Below are 25,852 nucleotides of genomic sequence, written 5' to 3'. Positions count from 1 at the left end.
TTCCATTTCCTAGCTGTTGTCAACAGTGAAGCAATAAACACAGCCGAACTTCAGTGGCAAGGGGAATGTGTGCTGCGCCTTCCAGAGTCCTAAGGAAACACAGTTTGGCACTTGCTGCTCTTGTGGTATCCCCAACAGTGTAATTTCTGGGTTCCACAGTACTTGTAACCTTGGTGTTATGAGGTGACGCCAAACAAACTGTCTAAAAATGATTATGTGGGGTTATCTTCCAACCAGCAGTCACTTAGTGGTCTTTTGGCTTAGACCGTTTGTCTGTTCTTTTCAGTTTAGTGTCTCCCCATTATCAACACTTCGAAGTTGCTGCTGTACGGCAGCCTGCCCACCCTTGGTCTTGGCAACTACATTCTCATATCAGCCCGTAGGTTTTGCCATCTGACGTGACTGTGGTTCCATTCACATGTCCTGGTTGCTGTGGGTATTGTCTGTTTCGTCTATGAAGTGCCTGGTTGAGTCTTTGGCTCAATATCTTCTTGATTCTTTGTCTGTTGGTGCCCACTCGCCATGTGTGACTTCCGTGGGTTCTTGGCTGTTTTGTTTCTGTCAGGAGGTAGGGGCCCTATGTACATATATATTTTTTAATTTTTTTGTTTATTTTTATTTATTTACTTGAGAGCGACAGAGAAAGAGGCAGAGAGAGAGAGAGAGAGAGAGAGAGAGAGAGAGAGAGAGAGAAAGAATGGGCACACCAGGGCCTCCAGCCACTGCAAACGAACTCCAGACGCATGTGCCCCCTTGTGCATCTGGCTAACATGGGTCCTGGGGAATTGAGCCTTGAACCAGGGTCCTTAGGCTTCACAGGCAAGTGCTTAACCGCTAAGCCACCTCCCCATTCCCCTATGTACATATTCATTGTCATTGCAATATATGTGTGTGGACCTTAGATGTCTAGAGCAAATGTGCCTTCTTCCAGAGATTTCTTTTTTTGTTGTTGTTGTTGGTGGTGGTTCTTTTGTGTGACTAACCTTTCTGACCATTTTACTCCTAGAGAGTTGCACTTGTAGTCCCCTGACCCTTAAATTGGGAGAGGCACCCTTACCCTTTGGGTACTATGCTTTAGGGTCCCAATTTAATTTGAGGAAATTTTCTGCTATGTCCTTTAATTTACTGGCCAGGAGCCTGGACCCTGGCTCCCTTTGCCTGCCTCAGAAGGTTGATGCTTGAGTCTCTGGATTTCCTGCTCTCTGTGTTTTGTCAATTCTTTCTGTTAGTTCATTAGTTTGTGTGTGTGTGTGTGTGTGTGTGTGTGTGTGTGTGTGTCTTTTTTTTTTTTTTTTTTTTTTTTTTGAGGTAGGGTCTTGGTAGGGTCTCACCCTGGCTCAGGATGACTTGGAATTCACTATGTAGTCTCAGGGTGGCCTTGAACTCACAGTGATCCTCCTCCCTCTGCCTCCCTAGTGCTGGGATTAAAGACGTGTGCCCAAACGCCCGGCCCATTGTTTTTAATACAGGATCTCTAACTAGGTGTGTATCAGACTGATCTTGAGCTCTGCCTCCTAAGTGCTGTGATTACAGGTGTGTGTCACTACACCCAACTTGTTTTTTCAGCTCTTAAACCATTTTTAAACTAAAAAAAAAATAGTGTGTATATGTGATGTGTGTGTTCATGTGTGTGAGTGCATGCACATGTGTGCCACAGTGGGTGTGTGTGGAGGACAGTTTCCATCTTCACCTTCCACCTTCCTCGAGGTACGGTCCTTGGTAGGAACTGCTAGCTGGCCTGTAAGTTTCCCGGGATTTTCCTGTCACTGCCTCCCTTCTTCCCGTGGATGTGCGGGGATTACAGACACCCAGTACAGCCTTCAGCGTTTGATGTGAGGGCTGAGAATCAGACCTCAGGTAGTCACACTGGCACAGCGAGTTCTTTATCCACTGAGCCATCTCCCAGGCCCTTGAATACCTTTAAATGATTTCGAAATCAGCCACTTTCTGCCAGGTGTCGGGGCACATGCGTGTAATCCCAGCAGTTGGGTGGTAGAGGCAGGAGCTAGGGAATTCAGGGACAGCCTGAGCTATATAGTCAGTGTGAGGCCAAGTGGGGCTATATGAGATCCTGTCTCAAACTCCAACAAATAAATTAAAAAAAAATTAAAAACCAGCAGTTTTGTCTGACATGATGGCACATGTTTGTAACACCTGCACTTTGGAGGCTGAGGCCAGGGGACCATGAATTTTAGGTCAGCCTGGACTACATAGTAAGACATTCTCACAAAAGACCAAATTGAGTGAATATGTAAATGAATAAATTGATTCAACCACTTTAGGATTTTTTGTTTTTTGGTAGTTATCCAACTGATGCACAGAAGTTGCATGCATTGCTTGGGTACCATATGAGACTTTTTTTTTGTTTTTGTTTTTGTTTTTGGTGGCAGGGTGTCACTCTAGCTCAGGCTGACCTGGAATTCACTATGGAGTCTCAGGGTGGCTTCGAACTCACGGCAATCCTCCTACCTCTGCCTCCCAAGTGCTGGGATTAAAGGCGTGCGCCACTATGCCCAGCCTACGATATGGGACTTTTTGAGATAGAGTCTCATTTATCCCAAGATGGAGGCTGGTCTCCAACTCACTATGTAGCTAAAGATGACCTTGAACTACTGATCTTCCCGTCGCTACCTCCTGAGTGCTTGGATCACAAGCATGTACCACCAGGCCTGGTTTTACGTAGTGCTAAGGATCAAATTCACAGCCTCTTGCATGCTAAGCAAGCTCTCTACCAACTGATCTACATCCTCAGCCCCTGCTATTTCTTTCTTTTCTTTTTGAGACAGTGCTCACCAGGCAGCCTAGGATGGCTTCAAATTCATGGTTTTCTCCTCTATCTACCAAGTGCTGTAGATGGAGACCACCACACCTGGCTGCTATGTGATGTTTCAGTACATGAATACATTGGGAAATGTTCAAATCAGAAAAAAAAAAATATACAATTTCCCTAAATATTTCTGTTTGTTTATTTATTCATTTATTTTGGTTTTTCGAGGTAGGGTCTCACTCTGGCTCAGGCTGACCTGGAATTAACTATGTATTCTCAGGGTGGCCTCAAACTCATGGCGATCCTCCTACCTCTGCCTCCCGAGTGCTGGGATTAAAGGTGTGCGCCAACATGCCAGGCTAGTTTTTTTTTTTTTTTGAGACAGGCTCATGTGGCCAGGCTGACCTTGAACTCACTAAGTTTCCTAGGTTGACCTTGGACTTCTGATCCTACTGCCTCCTCTTCCCAAGTGCTGGATTACTGGCGCACTCAGTTTATGTGGTGCTGGCTATCAAACCCAGGACGTGTGCATGTTGGGCAAGCACTCTACAAACTCAACTGAGCCACATCCTCAGCCCAACTTTATGATACAGACACTGAATGTGCTCTATTTTTTAAAATTTATTTTTATTTATGTATTAGAGAGACAGAGGGAGAATTTCTTTTTTTTTAATTTTTTTTGTTTATTTTTATTTGAGAGTGACAGAGAGAGAGAGAAAGAGGAAGAGGGAGAGAGAGCATGGGCGCACCAGGGCCTCCAGCCACTGCAAACAAACTCCAGACGCGTGTGTCCCCTTGTGCATCTGGCTAACGTGGGTCCTGGGGAACCGAGCCTCGAACTGGGATCCTTAGGCTTCACGGGCAAGTGCTTAACCGCTAAGCCATCTCTCCAGCCTGAGAATTTCTTTTTTTTTTAAGCAGGGAAATTAACCTAAATGAACTATTACTAGAAATGCAAACTGATACATCTTTTTCCTGTTTATGCATGCAACCTCATAGTATATTTCCTTATATAAAATCACTTTAGAGCTAGGTGTGGTGGCACACACCATTAATCCCAGCACTTGGGAGGCAGATGTAAGAGGATGGCCATGAGTTCAAGGCCACCCTGAGACTACTTAGCAAATTCCAGGTCAGCCTGAGCTAGAGTGAGATCCTACCTCAAAAAACCACACAAAAAATTCACTTTGAATATATATAATTTTTAATGAAAATGTAGGCTGGATCTAGGTCTTTGCTGTTGTCCATGGCAATGCTTTCTGCTTATTTGGCTGAATATAATAGCCCATAGCTCCAGGGTAGCAGGAAGAGGCGGGAGTGAGCATGTCCAAACCTTAGTCAGTGCTCAGTTATTGTTCACGCAAGCGATCATTATCATCCCACGTGCACACGAGGTGACTGTGATGGCCGAGTTCTGTTGTCAACTTGCTCTGTTTAGGAATCCACAGACATCCCTTTCGGGCAGTTCTCCGAGGTGAGGAGGCTTCCAGCAATGATTCACTGAAGGAGGAAGTCCTTCCCCAGGTTGAGTCCTTCCCCCTGAGCGGGGGGTCCCCTCTCAGAGGGGGGCTGTTGCAGTCTGGTTCACATTGCTGGTAAAAATCACCAAACCAAGAGCAGATTCTGGGAAAAAGAGATTCATTTGGGCTTTCAGTCTCGAGGGGAAGCTCCACAATGGCAGGGAAAACGATGGCATGAGCAGAGGGTGGACATCACCCCCTGGCCAACATCAGGTGGACAATAGCAACAGGAGAGTGTGCCAAACCCTGGCAAGGGGAAACTGGCTATAACACCCATAAGCCCGCCCCCAACAACACACTCCCTCCAGGAGGTGTTAATTCCCAAATCTCAATCAGCTGGGAACCTAGCATTCAGAACACCTAAGTTTATGGGGGACACCTGAATCAAATCACCACAGGGCCTGCAAACTGCAGGTTCATTTTCTCCCCTATCTCACATGTTTAGACATTCCTGTTTCACTCACCACACAATTCACTAAGACTTTCAATGATTTGGGTTTTAGTATATTTTACAGTGTTGTTCAACCATCAATGTCATCCATTCATCTTATTTTATTTATTTGCAAGTAGAGAGACAGAAAGACAGGCAGATAATGAGAATGGGTGTGCCAGAGCCTTCTGCCACTGCAAACCAACTCCAGAGGCATGTGCCAGCCACTTTCTGTACCTGGCTCTACATGGGTACTAGGGAATCGAACCTGGTTTATTACACTTTGCAGGGAAATGATTCAGCCACTGAGCCATCTCTCTAGCCTTCTTTTTTTTTGTTTTTGGTTTTTAGAGGTAGGGCCTCACTCTAGCCCAGGCTGACCTGGAACTCACTATGTAGTCTCAGGGTAGCCTCGAACTCACAGCGATCCTCCTACCTCTGCTTCCCGAGTGCTGGGATTAAAGGCGTGCGCCACCATCACCATGCCTGGCTAGCCCTCTTTTTTTTTTCAAGGTAGGGTCTCACTGTAGTCCAGGCTGACCTGGAACTCATTCCATAGTGCCAGGCTGGCCTCAAACAGCAATCCTCTTACCTGTGCCTCCAAAGTGCTGAGATTAAAGGAGTGTGTCACCATGCCTGGCCTCTTTTGGGTTTTGCTGACAGAATCTTATAATATAATGCAGGGTGACATTGAAATTCCAATTTTCCTGCCTCAGCTTCTTGAGTCCTGGAATTAGAGGCCGGACCACCATGCCTGACTCCCATTGGGCTTTAGATTGGAGTTACGTTCCATAGATCTGTTTTAGCAGAGTTTTAAATTTTTCACTTTTTTACAGTATAGAATTTTCCCATGTAAACTAATGGTACCTGGTGTATTTAGCTCTGCTAACCTTGTGTTTGTTTTTATGACTGTCCTCATCTTCATTCTTCTCATTGCTTGTTAAGCTTATTTGCAAGCACTTCTGATATACATTCCTATTTTATTGTATCTTTTTACAAATGAAAATTAAAATAATTTATGTTCAAATGTTTTCATTCTTTTAAAATAAACATATTATTTTTATTTTTTGATCATTTCTTTTTTTATATTATATTTATTTATTTATGAGAGAGAAGGAGGGAGAGAGAGAGAGGGAGTGAGTATGGGCACACCAGGGCCTGTAGCCACTGCAAACAAACTCCAGACACATGCACTACCATGTGCATCTGGGGAATCAAACCTGGGTCCTAGGGCTTCGCAGGCAAGTGCCTTAACTATTAACCCATCTCTCCAGCTCACATTTCCATTTTAAATAGGAGCTTTGTCCTCCTGTTTTTCTAAGGCATGATTATTGTAAATATCTGAGAAAATTATTGCTTTTTATATGCTTGAAATTGCCTGCTACCTGATATTAAATAGTCACTTTTTAGGGCTGGAGAGATGGCTTAATGGTTAAGGCATTTGCCTATGAAGCCTGAAGACCCAGGTTCAATTCTCCAGTACCTATGTAAACCAGATGCACAAGGCGGCACATGCGTCTGGAGTTCATTTGCCTTAGCAGGAGGCCCTGGTGCGCCCATCTCTCTCTCTCTCTCTCTGTCTGCCTCTTTCTGTCTCTCAAATAAATAACTGAATAAATAATATTAAAACAAGACAAAAAAGAAAAATAACCACCTTTTGTATAATTTTTATTATGAGATAGGGGTATCAGTATGTTTTCCAGGCTGGCCTCAAACTCCTGGGCTTGAGCATTCCTCCTCCTTCAGCTCCCAAGTAGCTGAGATTTGCTGGGGAGAGGGTTCAGTGGTTACAGGCACCTGTTTCCAAGTAGCTGGGACTATATACATGCACAGCTAGCTAAACATTTTGTGATTTTTCCTAGTGCTTTTTTTTTTTTTAAACAAATTGATTCTTAGATGTAGAGTCACATCATCAACAAATAGTGATGCTGTGTTTCTCTTTTGTTACTTAATTTCTGTGTCTGTTTGCTTCTCATACTTGAGTGCTGGCTCACACCCAGGTGTGTCTGAAGTAATAGTAGTGAGAACGGGTCTTGCTGTTCGTTCTTGGCTCTGGCTTGTGTTACAGGCCTTTTTTTTTTGAGGTAGGGTCTCGCTCTAGCTCAGGCTGACCTGGAATTCAGTCTGTAGTCTCAGGGTGGCCTTGAACTCACAGCCGTCCTCCTACCTCTGCCTCCCAAGTGCTGGGATTAAAGGCATGTGCCACCATGCCCGGCCCATGTTACAGGTTTTTATCATGTCGAGGAGAAAACCCCTTATCTGTCTTAATAAAGTTAAAAAAAAATCAAAATTGGGCTGGAGAGATAGCTTAGTGGTTAACGGGCTTGGCTGTGAAGTCTAAGGACCCAGGTTCGACTCCCCAGAACCCATGTAAGCCAGATGCACATGGTGGCACATGCTTCTGGAGCATGTTTGCAGTGGCTAGAGGCCTTGGCACACCCATTCTATTTCTCATAAATAAATAAATAAATAAACTGGGCATATTATCCTATGGTGTTTTGCTATCTCTCGTGATCTGTCTGGTGTCCAGAAAAGGGGCAGTAGTTCAGCATCTGGTTTTGGAACATGTGCATAGACTTTAGAGGTTGAACACCCCTATTCTCTAATACTACAAGATGAAAATGCTTTAACCTTTTAGTATTTGGTCAATTTGATCCATCAAGCATCCAGGTGGCTCTGGGCAAAACCACTGTCGTTTCTTTTGTGACAGGGCTTCACTGTATAGCCCAGGATGGCCTGAAACTCAATAACCACCACGCCTGATTTTGCATCTTTTATTTATGGCTTTTAGGTCGATATTAGAAAACAAAGTTAGACCGCAGTGTCCCTTTCCTGTGCTGTTTGCCAGGTGTCATTAAAGGAAAAGATGCCTTGCTCCTTTCTTGTTCCTGCGCTCTGCAGAGTGTGCACCATGGACAAATCATTGCTTTTGGGGGGGCTGAAATAATTCTGTAGTGGGCGGAGGCTGGTTGATGCTTTGCGCAGGATTGGCTCTCAGACACCCACCATTTTCTGCCTGTAGCATTTGGTCATTTTTTTTTCCTTTCTTGTTGTTTTGAGGGTTTTTTTGTTTTGTTTTGTTTTTTGTTTTTCGAGGTAGGGTCTCACTCTAGCCCAGTCTGACCTGGAATTCACTATGTCGTCTCAGGGTGGCCTTGAACTCACAGTGATCCTCCTAACTCTGCCTCCCGAGTGCTGGGATTAAAGGCGTGCGCCACCACCCCCCGCTTTGTTTTGTGTTTTTGAGACCTGGTTTTACTATGAAGCCCAGGCTGGTCTGGACTTGACTATGTAGAACAGGCTGGCCTCAAACTCATAGCAACCCTTCTGCCTCTGCCTTCAAAGTGCTGGGATTATAGGTGCGTGCCACAATGCCTGTTTTTTTTTTTTTTTTGAGGTAGGGTCTCACTCTGGTCCAGGCTGACCTGGAACTAAGTCTCAGGGTGGCCTGGAACTCTTGGCAATCCTCCTACCTCTGCCTCCTGCGTGCTGGATTAAAGGCATGCGCCACCACGCATGGCTTGCCTGTTCTTTTTTAAAGCACATTTTTAAAAAGTTTTATTTATTTAAGATAGAGAGAAAGAGGCAGACATGGAGAGAGTATGGGCACAGCAGGACCTTCTGCCACTGCATGCCAACTCCAGATGCATGCACCACTTTGTGCGTCTGGCTTTATGTGGGTCCTGGGGAATCAAACCCAGGCCAGCCAGCTGAGTGATCTCTCCAGTCTCTATAATGCCTGCTTTTGATTAATTTTTGAAAATGTATGTAGTTCTACAATAATAAGCATCCAATGACGTTATGTATATGATTATTTAGAAGCATTTTGGGTTTTATTTTAATCATTGATGTATCCCCAGGACCAAGAAGACATGTAGTAGTTACTTCTGTTAATGTCTTTTCAAATAAGAAGGGAGGATGGATGAGCAAAGCTGCCTTTTTCCATTCATGGCGTTTTGTCTTGGGCCAGGTGCAGTGAGGCAGTGAAGGCAGAAGGATGGTGAGTTTGAGATCAGCTTAAGCTACATAATGAAATCTAGTCTCAGGGCTGGGGAACTGGTTCGGTGGTTAAAGGCGCTTGCTTGCAAAGCCTGATGGCCAGGTTCGATTCCCTAGTAGCCCTGTAAAGCCAGGTGCACAAAGTGGTGCGTGTACCTGAGGTCCATTAGCAGTGGCCAGGGGCCCTGGTGTGCCCGTTCTCTTTCTGTCCTCTCTCTCTTTCAAACAAATACACTACTAACTAACTACATTTTTTTTAAAAAAAGAAATCTAGTCTCAAAAATGAAATTGTTTGCATTATTTTGATTTTCTTTTAAAAATATCTTATTTTTATTTATTTATTTGAGAGAGATAGATAGATACAGAAATAGGCAGATAGAGAGAGGGAGAGAATGGGTGTGCCAGGGCCTCCTGGTCCTGTAAACGAACTCCAGATGCATGTGTCCCCTTGTGCATCTGGCTTATGTGGGTCCTGGGGAATCGAACCAAGGTTCTTTGGCTTTGCAGGCAAGTGCCTTAACTACTAAGCCATTTCTCCAGTCCATTAAAAAAAAAACACATTATTTATTTATTTGAGAGCGAGGTAGATACAGAAATAGGCAGGTAGAGAGAGAGAGAGAGAGAGAGAGAGAGAATGAAATATATATTTTATTTATTTGAGAAAGAGGGAGAGAGAGAAAAGAAACGGGTGTGTCAGGGTCTCTAGCCACTGCAAACACACTCCAGATGCTTGCGCCCACTTGTGCATCTGGCTTACGTGGGTCCTGGAGAATCGAACTAGGATCCTTTGGCTTTGCAGGCAAACGCCTTAACCACTAAGCCATCTCTCCATCTTGATTTTCTTAATTTCAGTAGTTACTGTTTTCTGTGTCAGCTCCCTTTTATTACTTAGTTTAGTGCAATATGTGATTGTTTTAAAAAACAAATCTGGGCAGAGGGAACAAATCACCTGCTAGGAGAAAAGCAGCCAGATTCACTTTATCCTCCATGAGGACGGTATGGAGGGGAAGGGTGGGATCTAAGTAAGCTGTGATTGTTATGGAGAGGTAACACAAAGGCATTCAGAGAAATGTCAAGCTTTTTGTCCATGAACTTTCCTAACAGTCTTCTTTGTAGCTGCTCAGTACTCGAATGAGCCGACATGTCTCCCACCATGGAATACAGGTCAGCAACAAAAGCAGCAGACGAGTAAGAACCAGGAAGCCGCGCTCCGCTCCCGGGAAGAAGGCAGTGTTCAAGAACACAAGCCGCGTGATTCCGGTTTTGTGCCTTTCTTGGAATGACATCATTATGGCGGTGAATGAGAGATTAGTGGCTGTCGGGGCAGAGGCAGAGGCGGGGTGGAGAGAAGTGTGTTGTCTCAGGTCAGCCCAAGGGGTCATTAGCGTGATGACACTGTTCTTTATCCGGACTGCGGTGGGGCTCACATGACTCCGCGCTTGGGGTGAAGTTGTATGGAACTGAATCAACACCCTCCAACGAGAGCCCGTGAACCCGGGCCAAGCTGGTTGGATTAATGGCCACGTCCTGGTTGTGATAATGTGCTCTAACTTTGCATAATAGGACCTTTGGGGATAACTGGGCAAAGATCACAGGAATCTCTTTGTATTCCTTCTTACAACTCTATGCGATCTGTAATTATCTTGATAAAATATTGCATTAAAACCACAATCCTATGGGAGCTATGTGTCACTCAGGAATCCTCCTGGAGATACCTACTTAATATAAAACAGCCAAGGCAGAGATAGTTTAAGACGCTGTGCCCAAAAAAGAGGCAGGCAGGGAAGATCCCAGGCTTCAAAGCTCAGAAGCCATAAGCCCCGCCTCACAGGAGCAGGTGGAATCACTTTGGGGGTCTGGATGAACGTGCAAGATTTCAGTATGCAGGGAACACCCACCTTGAAGACATTGTCATCTGCGTGGAGGAGACTGTGAAGTTTCCCGCCCGCCCAGTGCAAACGCAGGCCTGGCACGTCTGCACGCTAACCGCTGCTATGGCCCTAGCTCAGTCACTGGTGCTGCTGTCTAACCGCGTTGTCAAGGGCCGCCTTGGAGCTCATCCTTCTCACTGTCTCACCCTGCATCCCTGTTCCTAAATCCCCCACCTGACCTTTCTCCTGTGCCTTCCTCTTTTCCTTCTCTGGCCTGTCCCTGTGGGCTGTGTGAATGGCGGGCATCTGCAGCGCTCAGGCCTCTCAGGAGGCCAACTCTGCCCGCAGGTCCTCTTCTGCTGTTTCCCTTTACCTGTCATGCTTAGCCAGGGACAGCTGCTGGGGTTGAATGGTCTCACCTTCTGTCACATCTTCTACCTGGTCCTGGGTAGCTCTTCAGTATGAGGTGTTGATTGAAATCATCCCATGCTGACTGGTTTTTTGTTTATTTATTTATGAAAGAGAGAGAGAGAGAGAGAATGAATGGGCACGCCAGGGCCTCCAGCCACTGCCAACGAACTCCAGATGCATGCGCCCCCTTGTGCATCTGGCTAACATGGATCCTGGGGAATCGAGCCTCGAACCAGGGTTCTTAGGCTTCACAGGCAAGTGCTTAACTGTTAAGCCATCTCTCCAGCCCATGGCTGGAGAATCTTGTGAAGAGCAATCACTGCAGTATTGCTGTTAACTGAAAACACCAGAGACTGTTGCAAATAGAATGGGATTTTCAGGGATGGGGAGATGGCTCAGTTGCTAAAGCGCTCACAAGCATAAGGATTTGAGTTTGGATCACTTGCACCTATGTGAAATCTGGGTGTGGTGGTGTGCACCTATAATCCCAGTGTCGGGGAGAGCCCCCCCCCACCAGGGCTTGCTCGTTAACTGAATGGCTGAGCTCTTGGTTCATCAGTGAGAGACCTGTCTCAAGCTAAAAACTGGAGAGTGATTGAGGGATACACCCAGTGTTGACCACTGGCCTCCACACACACGCACCCATATACATACAAGCATGCACGCACACATATGCACATACAACAGACATCTAAAGAAGAAAAGGGGGGGCTGGAGAGATAGCTCAGCACTTAAGGCGGTGCACGCATTTGAAGTTCATTTGCAGGGATTGGAGGCCCTGCATTCTCCCTCCTTGCAAATAAATAAGTAAAAATTAAAAAAAAGAATGGAATTTATAGAAATTGGACCACCAGGAGCAGCTGGGTGTCTGTTGTGATCACTCGAGGTACGCAGGCCATTGGAAGGACACCCTGTTTCATGCTTGGACAGTTCGCCTCAAGCTCTGGGTGGAGGCCAGGTGTATTTATGGCGAGCAGGATATCTGACCTGCCCTTTTCCTTCACACACCCTGGGTTCTTGGCTGCGTCTCGGCCCTCCGCCCACTTCCTTTTACCAGGTGAACCCTGATTATATGTGAGCTGGTTGACTCCTTCTTGGTTCCCTAAAATCTTTATCTCATTTATTTATTTGAGAGAGACAGAAAGAGAGGGAAGAAGAGGCAGTATGGGTGCGCCAAGGCCTCCTGCCAGTGCAGACAAACTCCAGCTGCATTTGCCACTTTGTGCATCTGGGTTTATGTTGGGAACTGGAGAATCAATCCCAGGCTGTTGGGCTTTACAAGCGAGTGCCTTTAACCACGGAGCAGCCTCTCCAGCCCTAAATGTAAGATCTTAAAACACAGTTTTCTTATTTTTCAAGGTAGGCTCTCACTCTAGCCAAGGCTGACCTGGTACTCATTCTGTAGTCTTAGGCTGGTCTTGAACTCACAGCCATCTGCCTACCTCTGCTTCCCAAGTGCTGGGATTACATATGTGCACTCCCACACCTGGCTAAAACAGAGGTTTTGTTTTGTTTTTCCAAGGTAGGGTCTCACTCTAGCCCTGGCTGGCCTGGAATTCACTGTGGAGTCTCAGGGTGGCCTCGAACTCATGGCAATCCTTCTACCTCTGCCTTCCTACTGCTGGGATTAAAGGCGTGTGCCACCACGCCCAGCCAGAGGTTTTTTTAAAATTTATTTATCTGGTGGGGGAGAGAATGGATGTACCAGGGCATCCAATCACTGCAAACGAACTCCAGATGCATGCGCCCTCTTGTGCATCTGGCTTACATTGGTACTGAGGAATCTAGCCTCGAACCTGCGTCTTTAGGCTTCACAGGCAAGCACTTAACTGCTAAGCCATCTCTTCAGCCCCCCGTTTTTTAAATGGTGTTCTATTTAGAACGTGAAATGTCTCTGATGGGCTCCTGTGTTTGAACATTTGAACCCTAGGTGATAGTACTGTCTTTGAAGCCTGCAAGGTCCTTTGGAACATGTGGCATAGCTTGTAGAAGTGGGTCACCGGGTGCCAGGCTTGATGTGGTGCCAGGCTTGATGTGGCTTACATTTCTGGTTCTGGTCTGAGTTCTGTTTCTTGCTCCTCAAAGATGGAGCAATCCCACCACACTTTCCCCACCATACTGACTATGTTCCCTAAAACTGCAAACCAAAATGAATCCTTCATCCCTTAAGTTCCTTTGTTGGGTATTTATTTATTTATTTATTTTGGTTTTTCGAGGTAGGGTCTCACTGTAGTCCAGGCTTACCTGTAATTCACTATGGAGTCTCAGGGTGGCCTTGACTCATGGCAATCCTCCTACTTATGCCTCCCGAGTGCTGGCATTAAAGGCATGTGTCACCATGCCTGGCTTGTTGTGTATTTTGTCACAGCACTGAGAACAGAAATACAAGTGGCTTTCTAATTACTGAGAGAGGGATCAGTGAGTAAGACCAAGCATGAGGGCTGAGTTCTACTCCTTAGCACCTGAATAAACAGCTAAGCATTGTCACACATCTTCACCAGTTTGAAACCTTTGGGTCACTCTAACAGTAGTCAGTCACACTCTTTTTATTTATTTATTTATTCATTGTTTATTTTTATGTATTTACTTGAGAGCAACAGAGAGAGAAAGAGGGAGAGAGAGAGAGAGAGAGAGCGCGTGCACGCGCTCCAGGGCCTCCAGCCACTGCAAACGAACTCCAGACGCGTGCGTCCCCTTGTGCATCTGGCTAACATGGGTCCTGGGGAACCAAGCCTCGAACCGGGGTCCTTAGGCTTCACAGGCAAGCGCTTAACTGCTAAGCTATGTCTCCAGCCCCACACTCTCCTTTTAGTCCCCAGGCCTCTTGATGGCTAAATCCTTTGTCTCTGGTGTTGGCCTCTGCTGGACATTTCAAGGTTGCATCTAGATTCCGGCATGGTTGGGCGCTGGTCATGGTTATTGGTAACGGTGGCTGGATGAGTGCAAGGAGGTTGCAGGCTTTCACCCATTGTCTGATGGTTCTTGGTGGCATTATCAATGGAGAGCCACTTGGGAGGCGGGCTGCAGGCTGGCATGACGGGAGTGGGTAACAGTTGAGCAGCATTTCTTCCAGATGCTCGACTTTCTCTCTTTTCCTCTCTTCCTCCCTCCTGTCTTCCCTTCCTTCTTCTTTTGTTCTTTCGTTCTTTCAACAAGGTCTCGCTATATAGCTCAGGCTGGCCTTGAACTAGCTTCTGCCTCCAGCGTGCTGGGATTACAAGCATGCATCACTACTCCTGCATGGCATTCCTTTTTTAATGCTGGGAACGTCTCTATTGTGTGGCCGTATTCCATTGTTCTGGTCCATTCCTCTCAGTTTAGTGGTATTGAAAATCACATATCTATGGGCATTTGGATACAAGGCTTTTTGTTTTTTCTTTTTCGTAAACATATGCTCTGTTTTCATCTCTTTGGGCTGAAACCAAGTAAAGACATGGGTGATTTGTGGGGCACAAGTATGTTTAACGTCTTGAGCAATGGCTGGTGTTTTCCAAAGTGGTTCTGTCATTTTATACTTCCACAAGCTGTGCACGAGTCTTTTCATTCCTCTGTATTGCATCTAACATTTCATGGTTCACAGCTGCTCTAGCTTGGATTTTTGCTTTTCTGATTTTAGCCACCTTTGTTCTCCTGGAAGGCCATCTTAATGTCCTCAGTGCCTGTGCCCTCCCTAGCACCTCTTGTGTCCAGGGTTTTGCTTTTTTTAATTTTAAACGAGCCCTCATGTATTTGTTCTAGTATTTTCCAGGGGTGTGGGGAACTCTTCCCGACTTTCTCCTTCCTTCTGCATGTTCTTTCCAAAGCAGTAAATAACAATTCTTGTTTCCTCTGCGTCTCTGATCAGAAACCGTTAACCTTTCAGCCATAGCCTGACTGCGCGCCCAAGAAGAACTTACTTGAGAGGAAATGGGACTGTTGACATTTTATATGATTCCAAATGTTAAAGATCTTTTTGTGGGGGGGGGTTAGGCAAATGGGAAAAAGTGTGGGTGAGGGTGGGAGGCACGGGGTGGGAGACGTTTGGGTGGGTGTCTCAGTGCTCAGCCCCGAGCCGCTGTGCCAGGTGAGTACAAGCCCGGCCCTCCTTGCACCGTCTTGCTAGTGTTAGAGCGTGCTTCCCACACGGAGCCTGCCACTCGGGGTTCCCCAAGCTGCCTAGGCTTAGGTTCTCACCTAGGTGTGGGGGCTGGGGGAGATGGCTCGGTTGATAAAGCGCTTGCTGTGAAATTATGGGGACCAGGGTTTGGTTCCCTATAACCCACCTACAAGCTGGGTGTGGTGGCAGATGTCTGTACTCCTTGCACTGAGGATGAAGATGAAGATCTCTGGGACTTGCTGGCTATTTGACAGGTGAGCTCTGTGTTCCCTATGAGGCCCTGTTTCCAAGAACTACAGTGGAGAGTGATTTAGGAAGACACCTGAGGACGCCGGCCTCTGGCCTCCAGACACACACACACACACACACACACACACAGAGGCACACACACAGGCACACGCACACACACGTGCCTACACAATACGAACACGGCACACATATGCACCCGCATGCAAATGAAGGCCCAAGAATACAAAGGACTAGGTAGGATGCGTCCACGGAACAAACAGCCAGCTCCAAGGAAGCTGCCAGTTCTAAAGGGAGACTCCAAATCTCTGCGTTCTGTGAGTTGATCACCTGTCATTGGCTGTCAGTCTGTGGGCGCGTGTTGGAGAAGCGTATTTTGCGAAGGGACATTGCAGACCCTGGTGGTGGTGGGGGGGGGGGGCGTGCCAGCACTCTATGTAAGTCTGTTGACTTTAAACATCTTTTTTCAGCAGAAGTTATCGTAGCCAGAGAAGCTGGGGAGGGGGGTGGGCAGAGGAGGAAGAAACCTAATTATGCAAATTTTGATCTTAAAGCTTTATTCGTATGTTTCCTGGCAGGCTGTTCTTTAATCTCAAGAGCAAGATTGCTCAGAATTACCATATATTCTCGTTAATTGCATTAAAATTATAGCAAAGGTTGTTTTTGCTATAATCAAGAGTGATTTTGATTAATACTTAGGAAATCAAACGCCTCACCAGCAGTGGGAATGAGAACAACCTTCTCAGTCAGCCGTCCTTTCTCTTCCTTCCCTCCCCTTCTTCCGAAAGGCCAAAGATGCGAACACATTTGAAAGGATTTTTAAGAGTCGCTTTGCTTCTATGACAGTCATTTTTAAGGGAAACATCTCAAAGAGGGCATTGGGATTTTCTCCCCCTGTTCTCTTGCGTATAAAGGCTTTAGAATACAGCTTGAGGAACGTCTAGAGATGGCCTTGACTGCACCTGTGATAGCAGCGCATGTTCTCTCCTGATAGGCTGGCCAGGGCCTATTGTTGGGCCCGTAGAGCCTGCTGGAACAAACCAGAAGAAACCTGGTAGAGAAGACATGACAGCATGTTTGAGGCAGACATTAGGATTGCATGGATAGGAGATAACAATGAAAGAAATAGGGGGTCAGTTTTCTAAGTGGTTGCGACCCCTCTGCCCTCTCCCTGCCTCAGTTTGGCGCAGTTGGGGGTTCGAACCTGGCGCTTCCATGGGTCGTTCAGGAGGGCTTTTGTGGCTGTTAACCGCGCTCCCGCTGACTTAAATGTTTTTGATTCTCCTTTTTCAAAAGAGGAGAGAGCACGAGGCTTTATTCCTAGCCCTTGGGAGGTAGAGGTAAGGTGGGTCGCTGTGAGTTCGAGGCCACCCTGAGAGAGACTCTACCTCGAAAACTGAAAACACAACAAAACAAAACAAAAAAGAGGATGAGCCTGGTGTGGTGGCGCACTCCTTTAATCGCAGAGGTAGGAGGATCGCCGTGAGTTCAAGGCCACCCTGAGACTACATGGTGAATTCCTGGTCAGCCTGGGCTTGAGTGAAACCCTACCTCGAAAAACCAAGGAGAGAGAGGGAGGGAGGGAGAAAGAAATAGACTAGAGAGGGAGGTAAGCCCATAGTGCTTAGGCCGAGGGCCGTTGTGTTGGCAGTAGGCACAAGAGAAGCAGCTGTCTGTCCTTGATGGGTGGGGTGTGGTTGGTGACGGGCAGGAGGTGTCTGGCTTGAACAGCAGAGATGATTCCTATAGCTTTTGGTGTTAACACATGTGCATCTGGCTTACATGGGACCTGGAGAATTGAACCTGCGTCCTTAGGCTTCATAGGCATGTGCCTTATCCGCTAAGCCATCTCTCCAGCCCGATCAGAGTTAACACAGGTGTATGTGTGGAGGAGTGCTGAGAAGTGGACGAGCACATTGACATTTCTAGGGGGCTCTTGGCTGGGATACAGAACCTTCACTTTCTTCCCAGGGCTGAGAGAAGCCCATTCTACAAGGAGAGGGGTTTCTCAGGGGCCACTCAACCATACGGGGCACTTGAGAACAAACTCACTTTCGAGGTGCCCACCTGCGTCCTGGGGAGGTTCACTCACTGGACTAGGGGAGAGCAGACAAAAGGGGTCCTCTTAGGTTCTGCTCCCTTCATCCCTGAGTGCTGGTCTCCTAAAACTGTGCTGGTAGCATGAAGTATGTCCAGGGAGCTAGCTACCTGGCCTCTGGTTTTCAGTGCTAGGGTTTGAACTTAGGGCCACACACATGCTACATGAGTGTTCTTCCATTCCTACATTCCTAGCGATGCTCTTAAAAATTATGAAAATAGGGCTGGAGAGATGGCTTAGTGGTTAAGTGCTTGCCTGTGAAGCCTAAGGACCTTGGTTCGAGGCTCGATTCCCCAGGACCCACGTGAGCCAGATGCACAAGGGGGCGCACGCGTCTGAAGTTCATTTGCAGTGGCTGGAGGCCCTGGCACGCCCACTCTCTCTCTCGCTCTCTGCCTCTTTCTCTCTCTCTCTCTGTTACTCTCAAATAAATAAATATAATAAAAAACAAAGAACTTATTAAAAAATTATGAAAATAGGGCTGGAGAGATGGCTTAGAGGTTAAGCGCTTGCCTGTGAAGCCTAAGGACCCTGGTTCGAGGCTCGATTCCCCAGGACCCACGTTAGCCAGATGCACAAGGGGGCGCATGCATCTGGAGTTCATTTGCAGTGGCTGGAAGCCCTGGCCCGCCCATTTTCTCCCTCTTTCTCTCTGCTTATTTCTCTTTCTCTCTGTCTGTCGCTCTCAAATAAATACATTAAAAAATAAAAATAAATTATGGAAATAGCACAGAGTTCCAATAATCTCTCCCAGCACTCCCTTTATAATGTGTGTGTGGTGTGCATATATATGTGCTTGTATGTGGGACCCTGCTTGGTGAGTGTATATGTGTGAAAGCCAGAGAACAATCCCAAATGTTATTCCTCTAGTATACGATCCACCTCTTTTGGCAACAGGGCCTCTCTATTGCTTGACATGAACTGATGAGACTAGACTGGCTGGCTAGCTAGCTCCAGGCATCTGCCTGCCCCCATCTTCCCAGCATTGAGATTAGAGGCATGTCCCACACGTCCAGTATTTATGTGTACTTGAGATCAAACTGAGGTCCTCATGCTTCCGAAGCAAACACTTTACCCACTGAGGATCTCCCAGCCCTGTCTGACTCTATCATTGACACGTTATGTTAGCGTAATACATTTGTCAGAACCTAAAAGCTCCTACTATATGCTGTCAGAAAATTCCACTCAGGGCAGGAGGGATGGCTTAGCGGTTAAGGCATTTGCCTGCAAAGCCAAAGGACCCAGGTTCGATTCCCCAGGACCCACGTTAGCCAGATGCACAAGGGGGTGCATGTATCTGTAGTTCGTTTGCAGTGGCTGGAGGCCCTGGTGCGCCCATTCTCTCTCTCTCCCTCCCTCTGCCTCTTTCTCTGTCAAATAAATAAATAAATAAAAAATATTAAAAGAAATTCCACTTTGCTGGGCGTGGTGGCACACACATTTAATCCCACTACTTGGGAGGCAGAGGTAGGAAGATTACCGTGAGTTTGACGCCACCCTGAAACTACATAGTGAATTCCAGGTCAGCCTGGTCCGGAAATTCCACTCTGTTTAGATTTCCTTAGTTTTTACCTAATGTCCATCTCTCTTCCAGAATGCCACTCTCTACCTAGCATTTTCCACATAAGAATTAATTCGGTTGAATGTTTAACTTTGAGTTCACAGTAGCTTGTGAAGATTTCTGAAACTAGGTCTCTGGGCCTCTCCCCTGGAGGGGGAGGTCCTCACTAGACAAGCACTGTACCCCTGAGGAACACCTTGTGGGCATGCCTTTGGAGGGTATATTTTGTCTCGGACTGCTGACTTCCTCTCTGCATCCTGGTCGCTGTGACATAGAAAACATACCCTTCTGCCATGATGGTTTGCCCAAAGTGATGAGGCCAAGTGAGCCTGGGCTTAAGCCTCTAAAACTGCATGCCAACACCGAGCTTTCCTCCTTGAAGTTGTGATATGCAGCTGATGACTCAGGCATGGGATTTCTTGTCATGGAGGACACAGACCTGAATCCACCCATGTGCTGCCGGGTGGTTTTTCCAGTGTCGGTACTGGCTCCCGCATCCTCCAGCAAGGGTCCATGGATTTCCATGTTCTTCCCACATCATACCTTCATTCATCTTTCTGATTCTGCTCACGTACCGCGCAGCTGTGCTAGGATGTCAGTATCATGATGAAATAAAGATGCTATTGGTCCTTTTCCTTCTCAAGCTGTGTTCTTCCTGCTTTTAGACATTTCTCTAGGACCGGAGAGATGGCTTAGCGGTTAAGGCGATTGCCTGCAAAGCCAAAGGACCTCGGTTCAATTCTGTAGGACCCACGTAAGGCACATAAGATGCACAAGGGGGCGCACGCGTCTGGGGTTTGTTTGCGGTGGCTGGAGGCCCTGGTGCGCCCACTCTCTCTGTTCCTCTCTCTGCCTCTTTCTCTCTCTCTCTCAAATAAATAAATAAAAAGAAAGTTTTTTTTTTTTTATTAAAGAAATTTCTCGAAAGCTCACAGCTTCTGGGAAGTCTTGCCAGATTAACCCCGCCTATTTCTCACTGTGAATGTTTCTGACACTGCAGATAATGCATTGCTTTCCTGAGGCTGCTGCAACAGAGTACAGTCAACAGACTACATGAAGAGAGCCACATAGAAATACCTGGCCAGTGTCTGACTTTGTGTGTGACATTATATACCACAGAGCCAGGAGTAGCATAGGCTAGCTGAGCTTTGCGGTAAGTGCACGCTATGAGGCTTGCATAGGGACCCCATGTACCAGAGAGTTGGGGCCAGTGTAAGCTAAGCCGAGGAGCTTTTAAGTACACACTGTGACGCTCTCCCAGTAGGTTGAAAAATCACCTGATAGCACATTGACTTTCTCAGAACTGTTCCTTGATACTACCTTGTAATATTTTTCAGAGTAGAAAAATAAAATGGTAAGTTTACATAGTGCACTGCACAGAGAACACCAGGTGTTACAGAAGAACCACTTGCCCGTTCCTTGTTTATTTTTTATTGACAGCTTCCATACTTAGAGACAATAAACCATAATTCCCTCCCTTCTCCCTCTTTCCCCTTCAGAAACCCACACTCCACCACATTCCCTCCCTCTCTCCATTAGTTTGTCTTTAATTTTGATGTCATCATCTTTTCTTCCTGTTCTGAGGGTCTTGTGAAGGTATTGCTAAGTACTGCGAGGTCGTAGATTTCAAGGCCAGTTTCTGTCTGGATGGTTGCATTGTAATCAGTCCTACCCTTCCTTTGGCTCTTACATTCTCTCTGCCACCTCTTCCGCAATGGACCCTGAGCCTTGGAAGGTGTGATAGAGATATTTCAGTGCTGAACATTCATCCATCACGTGATCTCAGCACCATGGTGCCTTTTGAGTCATCCCAGTGGTCACTGCCATCTGAAAAGAGAAGCTTCTCTAACCCAAATGTGAGAGTAGCATTAATATATGGGTATGAACATTAAGTAAAGTGCTTTCAGGGCAGTTGGGTGGGCATAATATATGCATTTAGCCAGACAAAGGCAGGCATTACACTCCTAAGGCTCATGACCGCCACCACCATAGGCTTTTGATTAGATTTTCAGTACCAGGCATGTATTCCCTCCCATAGAGCAGGTGTCCAGTCCAATTTGAGAGCAGTTGGTTTCCCCCATAACAGACATGCCACTGTTGCACCCATTGGCTCATTTGGCCTGTCTGGCCATACTTGAGGCTTGCAGTGTCCACCATTTTTTTGTTTTGTTTTCACCACTGATGACTTCTGTCTTCCATAGTGCTGCATGCAGTGCAGCTTTTTCCTGCCTTCTGTCAGCTGGTCTACAGGGAGGAGGCTTTTAGCTCAGTCCCAGTTTGATTTCTTGGTGACCTTGCAGCCCAGGCATGTGGAGTCTTCAGCAATAGGGTCTTACCATCTATTCCTGGTGGGAAACCAACAGTCTTAGCAATGGCCTGTAATGTTTTGGGGGCATCAGGGACCTCCCTGGCCAACAACCCATTGGAAGGTATCCCATCCCTGGTACTGAAATTTTTTTAGTAACAGTCTATGGCTTCTGGGTGTGCCATTATCCAAAAACAGCAGATTATTATATGGCTTATTCACAATATCCTGAGTTTCTTTTTTTTTTTTTTTATTTTTGTTTTTCAAGGTGTAGGGTCTCACTCTAGCCCAGGCTGACCTGTGATTGACTATATTCTCAGGGTATCCTTGAACTCATGATGATCCTACTACCTCTGCTTCCTGAGTGCTGGGATTAAAGGCGTGTGCCACCATGCCGGGCTTTATCCTGAGTATTGATTAACCCTCCCCTGACATTTCTTTTACACAGTCTCTTCCCCTGACCTTGCTTAGGGCATTCCACCCACAGTAATCTGTACATCTACTTACATATATACAGTATCATCCCCTTAAGTTCACCCCTCTCCTCGCTCCTTTATAGCCCTTTTCTAGCTTACTGGCCTCTGCTACCAATTTTTACTCCAACGCACACACAAGTCTGAACACTTGAAACTAGGAACCACATATGGGAGAAAACATGTGACTTTGGCTTTCTGGGCCTGGGTTACCTCCCATTCCTTGTTTTATTTTATTATTATTATTATTTGGTTTTTCGAGGTAGGATCTCACTGTAACCCAGGCTGACTTGGAATTCGCTATGTAGTCTCAGGGTGGCCTCGAACTCACGTTGATCCTCCTACCTCTGCCTCCCAAGTGCTGGAATTAAAGGCGTGTGCCGCCACACCCGGCTTTAATTTTTTTTGTTCATTTTTATTTATTTATTTGAGAGTGACAGAGAGAGAGAGAGATAGAGAGAGAATGGGTGCGCCAGGGCTTCCAGCCACTGCAAACAAACTCCAGACACGTGTGCCCCTTGTGCATCTGGCTAATGTAGGCCCTAGGGAATCAAGCCTCGAACCGGGGTCCTTAGACTTCACAGGCAAGTGCTTAACTGCTAAGCCATCTCTCCAGCCCCCATTCCTTGTTTTTAAGCAACAGATAATTGTACCACTAACTAGGGACTTTAAGATGAACCAAAATTCATTTTCTTACAATTCCCAAGAGTAGAAGTATCCAGAATTCAAGGTGTTAGCAGGGCCATGTTCCCTTGCACTCTCTTAGTTTCTGGGTAGAATCTTTCTCTATTAGTTACTTTCTCATTGCTGGGACAAAATACCAAAAAAAGGCTTAAGGAAGGAAAGGGCTTATGTTTAGCTTAAAGTTCCAAGGGGAAGTCCATCACAGTGGGAAAGCATGACAGGCACAGAAAGCTGGTGTTACATCATCATACCAGCATCAAAGAACGAGAGAGATGGCCTGGCTGGATGGCTTAGCCATTAAGGCATTTGCCTGCAAAGCCAAAGGATCCAGGTTCAACTCCTCAGGACCCACATAAGCCAGATGTACAAGGGGCGTATGCATCTGGAGTTTGTTTGCAGTGGCTGCAGGCCCTGAGTGCCATCCTCTGTCTCTTTCTCCTTTCCTCCCCCACCTCTTTCTCAAATAAATACATAAATAAAAATAATTATTAAAAAAAGAGGGAGAGAGGGAGATATTGCTGAATGTTGCTACTCAGCTAGCTTTCTCCTTTTTATATAGTTCCTGCCCTCCCAGCCCATGGAATAGACCCATAGTTAGGATGGGTTAATCTAATCTAGAAAATCCCTAACAGACATGCTAAGTGGCTTATTTCTATGGTGATTCTAAATCCTGTCAAGTTGATACGAGAAATTAGCCATCACACCTTCCTTGCCTCTCTGTAGGTTCTGGTAATGGCCACTGATCCTTGGCATACCTTGGCTTGTGGCTGTGTCACTCCACATGCTCATAGAATTGTCCCCCTGAATCTATCCAGGTTCCTCCCTTCGTGTAAGGACACCACCCATTGGATTGAGGTCTACTCTTCTCTCTCTCTCTCTCTCTCTCTCTCTCTTTTTGTAACCTAGACTTACCTTGAGTTAACTGTGGTGTAGCCAAGGCTGGCATTGAACTTTTTAAAAACTCTTCTTGGTATTCTTTTATTTATTTGAGAGAGAGGAAGAGGGAGAGAGAGAGTGAGAGAGAGAGAGAGAGAGAGAGAGAGAGAGAGAGATTGAGATTGGGCACACCAGGGCCTCCAGCCACTGCAAAAGAACTCCAGATGCATGCCCCCCCTTGTGCATCTGGCTTATGTGGGTCCTGGGGAATCAAACCAGGGTCCTTAGGATTCTCAGGCAAATGCCTTAACCGCTAAGCTATTTCATCAGCCCTTGAACTTTTGATCCTCCTGCCTCCACCTCCCAAGTGCTGCGGTTCCAGTTGTGGGCCTCCATGCCTGACTTTAGGTCACACTGGAATCCAACACAATTGCAGGTTAACTTGATCATATCCTCAAAGACCCTGTTGGCAAATGTGATTACATCTCAGGTTCTGGTTGGACGTGTGTGTGTGTATGTGTGTGTGAATTAACATCAGCAAATAGAAGCATGCAATACAAGCAAGTCAAAACACCTGCCCAAGACCACCCATGCCCCCTGTGATCAGCCAGTGCCACAAGATGCACATGGCAAAGTAAGGCAGGTACTCTGTGTTCTCACTTCTTGACACGCTGCCTTTGTGCCTTGGTCTTCTCAGCAGAAAGCAGGCATGCAGTGAGTCTACCTTTTGACGAGTGTTGGTAGACATTTGTAATATTAGCAAACTGAGTCCCTTGTGAGTAGACTTGACCCTTCCTGGAAGCCCCACTCTGTGTTTTGAGTTGCGAGTGGCCAAAAGCTGTTTTCCTTAGGTAAATATAAAACTCTGGTGGTTGGAATGCCATCATTTGTCACTTGGCCTAACACAAGTGCTCTGCAAGTACAATAATTGGAAGAAGCTGTGCAAATGACAGGACCATGGTATAATGTTCACAAATGCCAACATGTAGCAAAGACCTAATAATATACTAGGTGCGAATTATGGACCATAATTAAGGCCTTTGTCAGTCATATTGGCCAATTAGAACATACATAATTGTAAGTAGGACTCTTTTTTTAAAGGAATAATTGCTTGTTGAAAATGTGACATTAAAGAGTTAGTAGAATAGGACTTGGAAAGATTTCCAAATGAACACTGCAAACCTCTGGAGAACAAAAGTGGGCACTTGGCCTCTTCCAAACAGATGTCAGCTGCTCTGGAAACTTCTCTGGGACAGGAGATGCAATGGCTTTGCTGTTCTGAAATGGTATCTGGATGGACATGTGCATAGAAGAAAGGGGTTAATGATCTACATACATACATACATACATACATACATACACACACACACACACACACACATATATATATATATAATTTATGTATTTGAGAGAGAGAAAGAGGTGGGGAGAGGGAGAGAATGGGTGCACCACTCCAGATGCATGTGCCACATTATGCAGAATGGAACTGGGATCCTTTGGCTTTTCAGGCAAACACCTTAACCTCTAAGCCACCTCTCCAGCCCTAATGATCTACTCTTGCTGCTGTAACTAATTACCATGAACTTAGAAGCTTCACAGCAACACCGATCTAGTCCTTCACATTGTACTGGATGGCTGACCAGAGCCTCACTGGACTCAAGTCCAGAGTCAGCAAGGCTGTATTACTTTAGGAAGCCCTAAGGGTGTATCCATCTGTTTGCCTTTTCTAGTCTTTGGAGAGTGCATGCATCCAATGGCTCCTGGTCCCTACCTCTTGGCACATGCAGTCTGACCTACCCTCTTCCTTCTTTCCTTATAGAGATCCTTGGCGTTAGTTTTGAGTCCAGTCAGGTAATCCAGGGTTGTCATCCCCTCACAAGACTGTTGGCATAGTCACACATTATGACCATTTCCCCTACATAAAGTAACAAATTCACACATCCTTGGAGTTGGAATGGAAACAGCCTTGAGAAATTCCACCCACCACCGGAGTATTGGGAATTACAACATTATCATTGTATAATGTCATGTTACTACTTTTTTAAAAATAGTTTTAGCCAGGCGTGGTGGTGCATGCCTTTAATTCCAGCACTCGGGAGGCAGCCTGGACTAGAATGAGACCCTACCTTGAAAAACCCAAATAAAAAGTTTTAATTTTTAAATGTAAATATAATAGATTTCTAGAAAAAGGTATTATATCTGGACAACTTATATACATTTTGGTATGCATTGGTTCAGAGTTACGAAAACCAGGCAAAACCTCAAATAGGTAGGCAAGGTGAGGGCCTGGCTGAGATGATACAGACCCTCAGAGACCATTGTGAGGGTTAGACATGTTCTTCCCCACTACGAGGTGAACAGTGAGCATACAATGACTTATCCATGTTTAAAGGGGACGGTGTATGTGTAACTTCACTGTGGTAGTCAAGGTCATGAGCACTAGCCTGAAGGCTTCCTCACACCTATGTCACACCCAGGTAACAACTGATTGGCCTTTTCCCTCCTGTGTAGACTT

At 46.1% G+C, this 25,852-nt stretch overlaps 1 protein-coding gene across 4 annotated transcripts in view; it reads left to right on the top strand.

The window, feature by feature from the left end:
• Cd99l2 (CD99 molecule like 2) overlaps nt 1–25,852 on the top strand; it is a 120,187-nt gene that overhangs the window by 11,296 nt on the left and 83,039 nt on the right. The gene's annotated exons all lie outside the window — the stretch shown is intronic.

This window comes from Jaculus jaculus, chromosome X (genome assembly GCF_020740685.1).
Source record: "Jaculus jaculus isolate mJacJac1 chromosome X, mJacJac1.mat.Y.cur, whole genome shotgun sequence".
Classification (NCBI taxonomy): domain Eukaryota; kingdom Metazoa; phylum Chordata; class Mammalia; order Rodentia; family Dipodidae; genus Jaculus; species Jaculus jaculus.
Note: the sequence above shows the minus strand (reverse complement) of the source record. Positions and strands in the feature narration are given on the sequence as shown.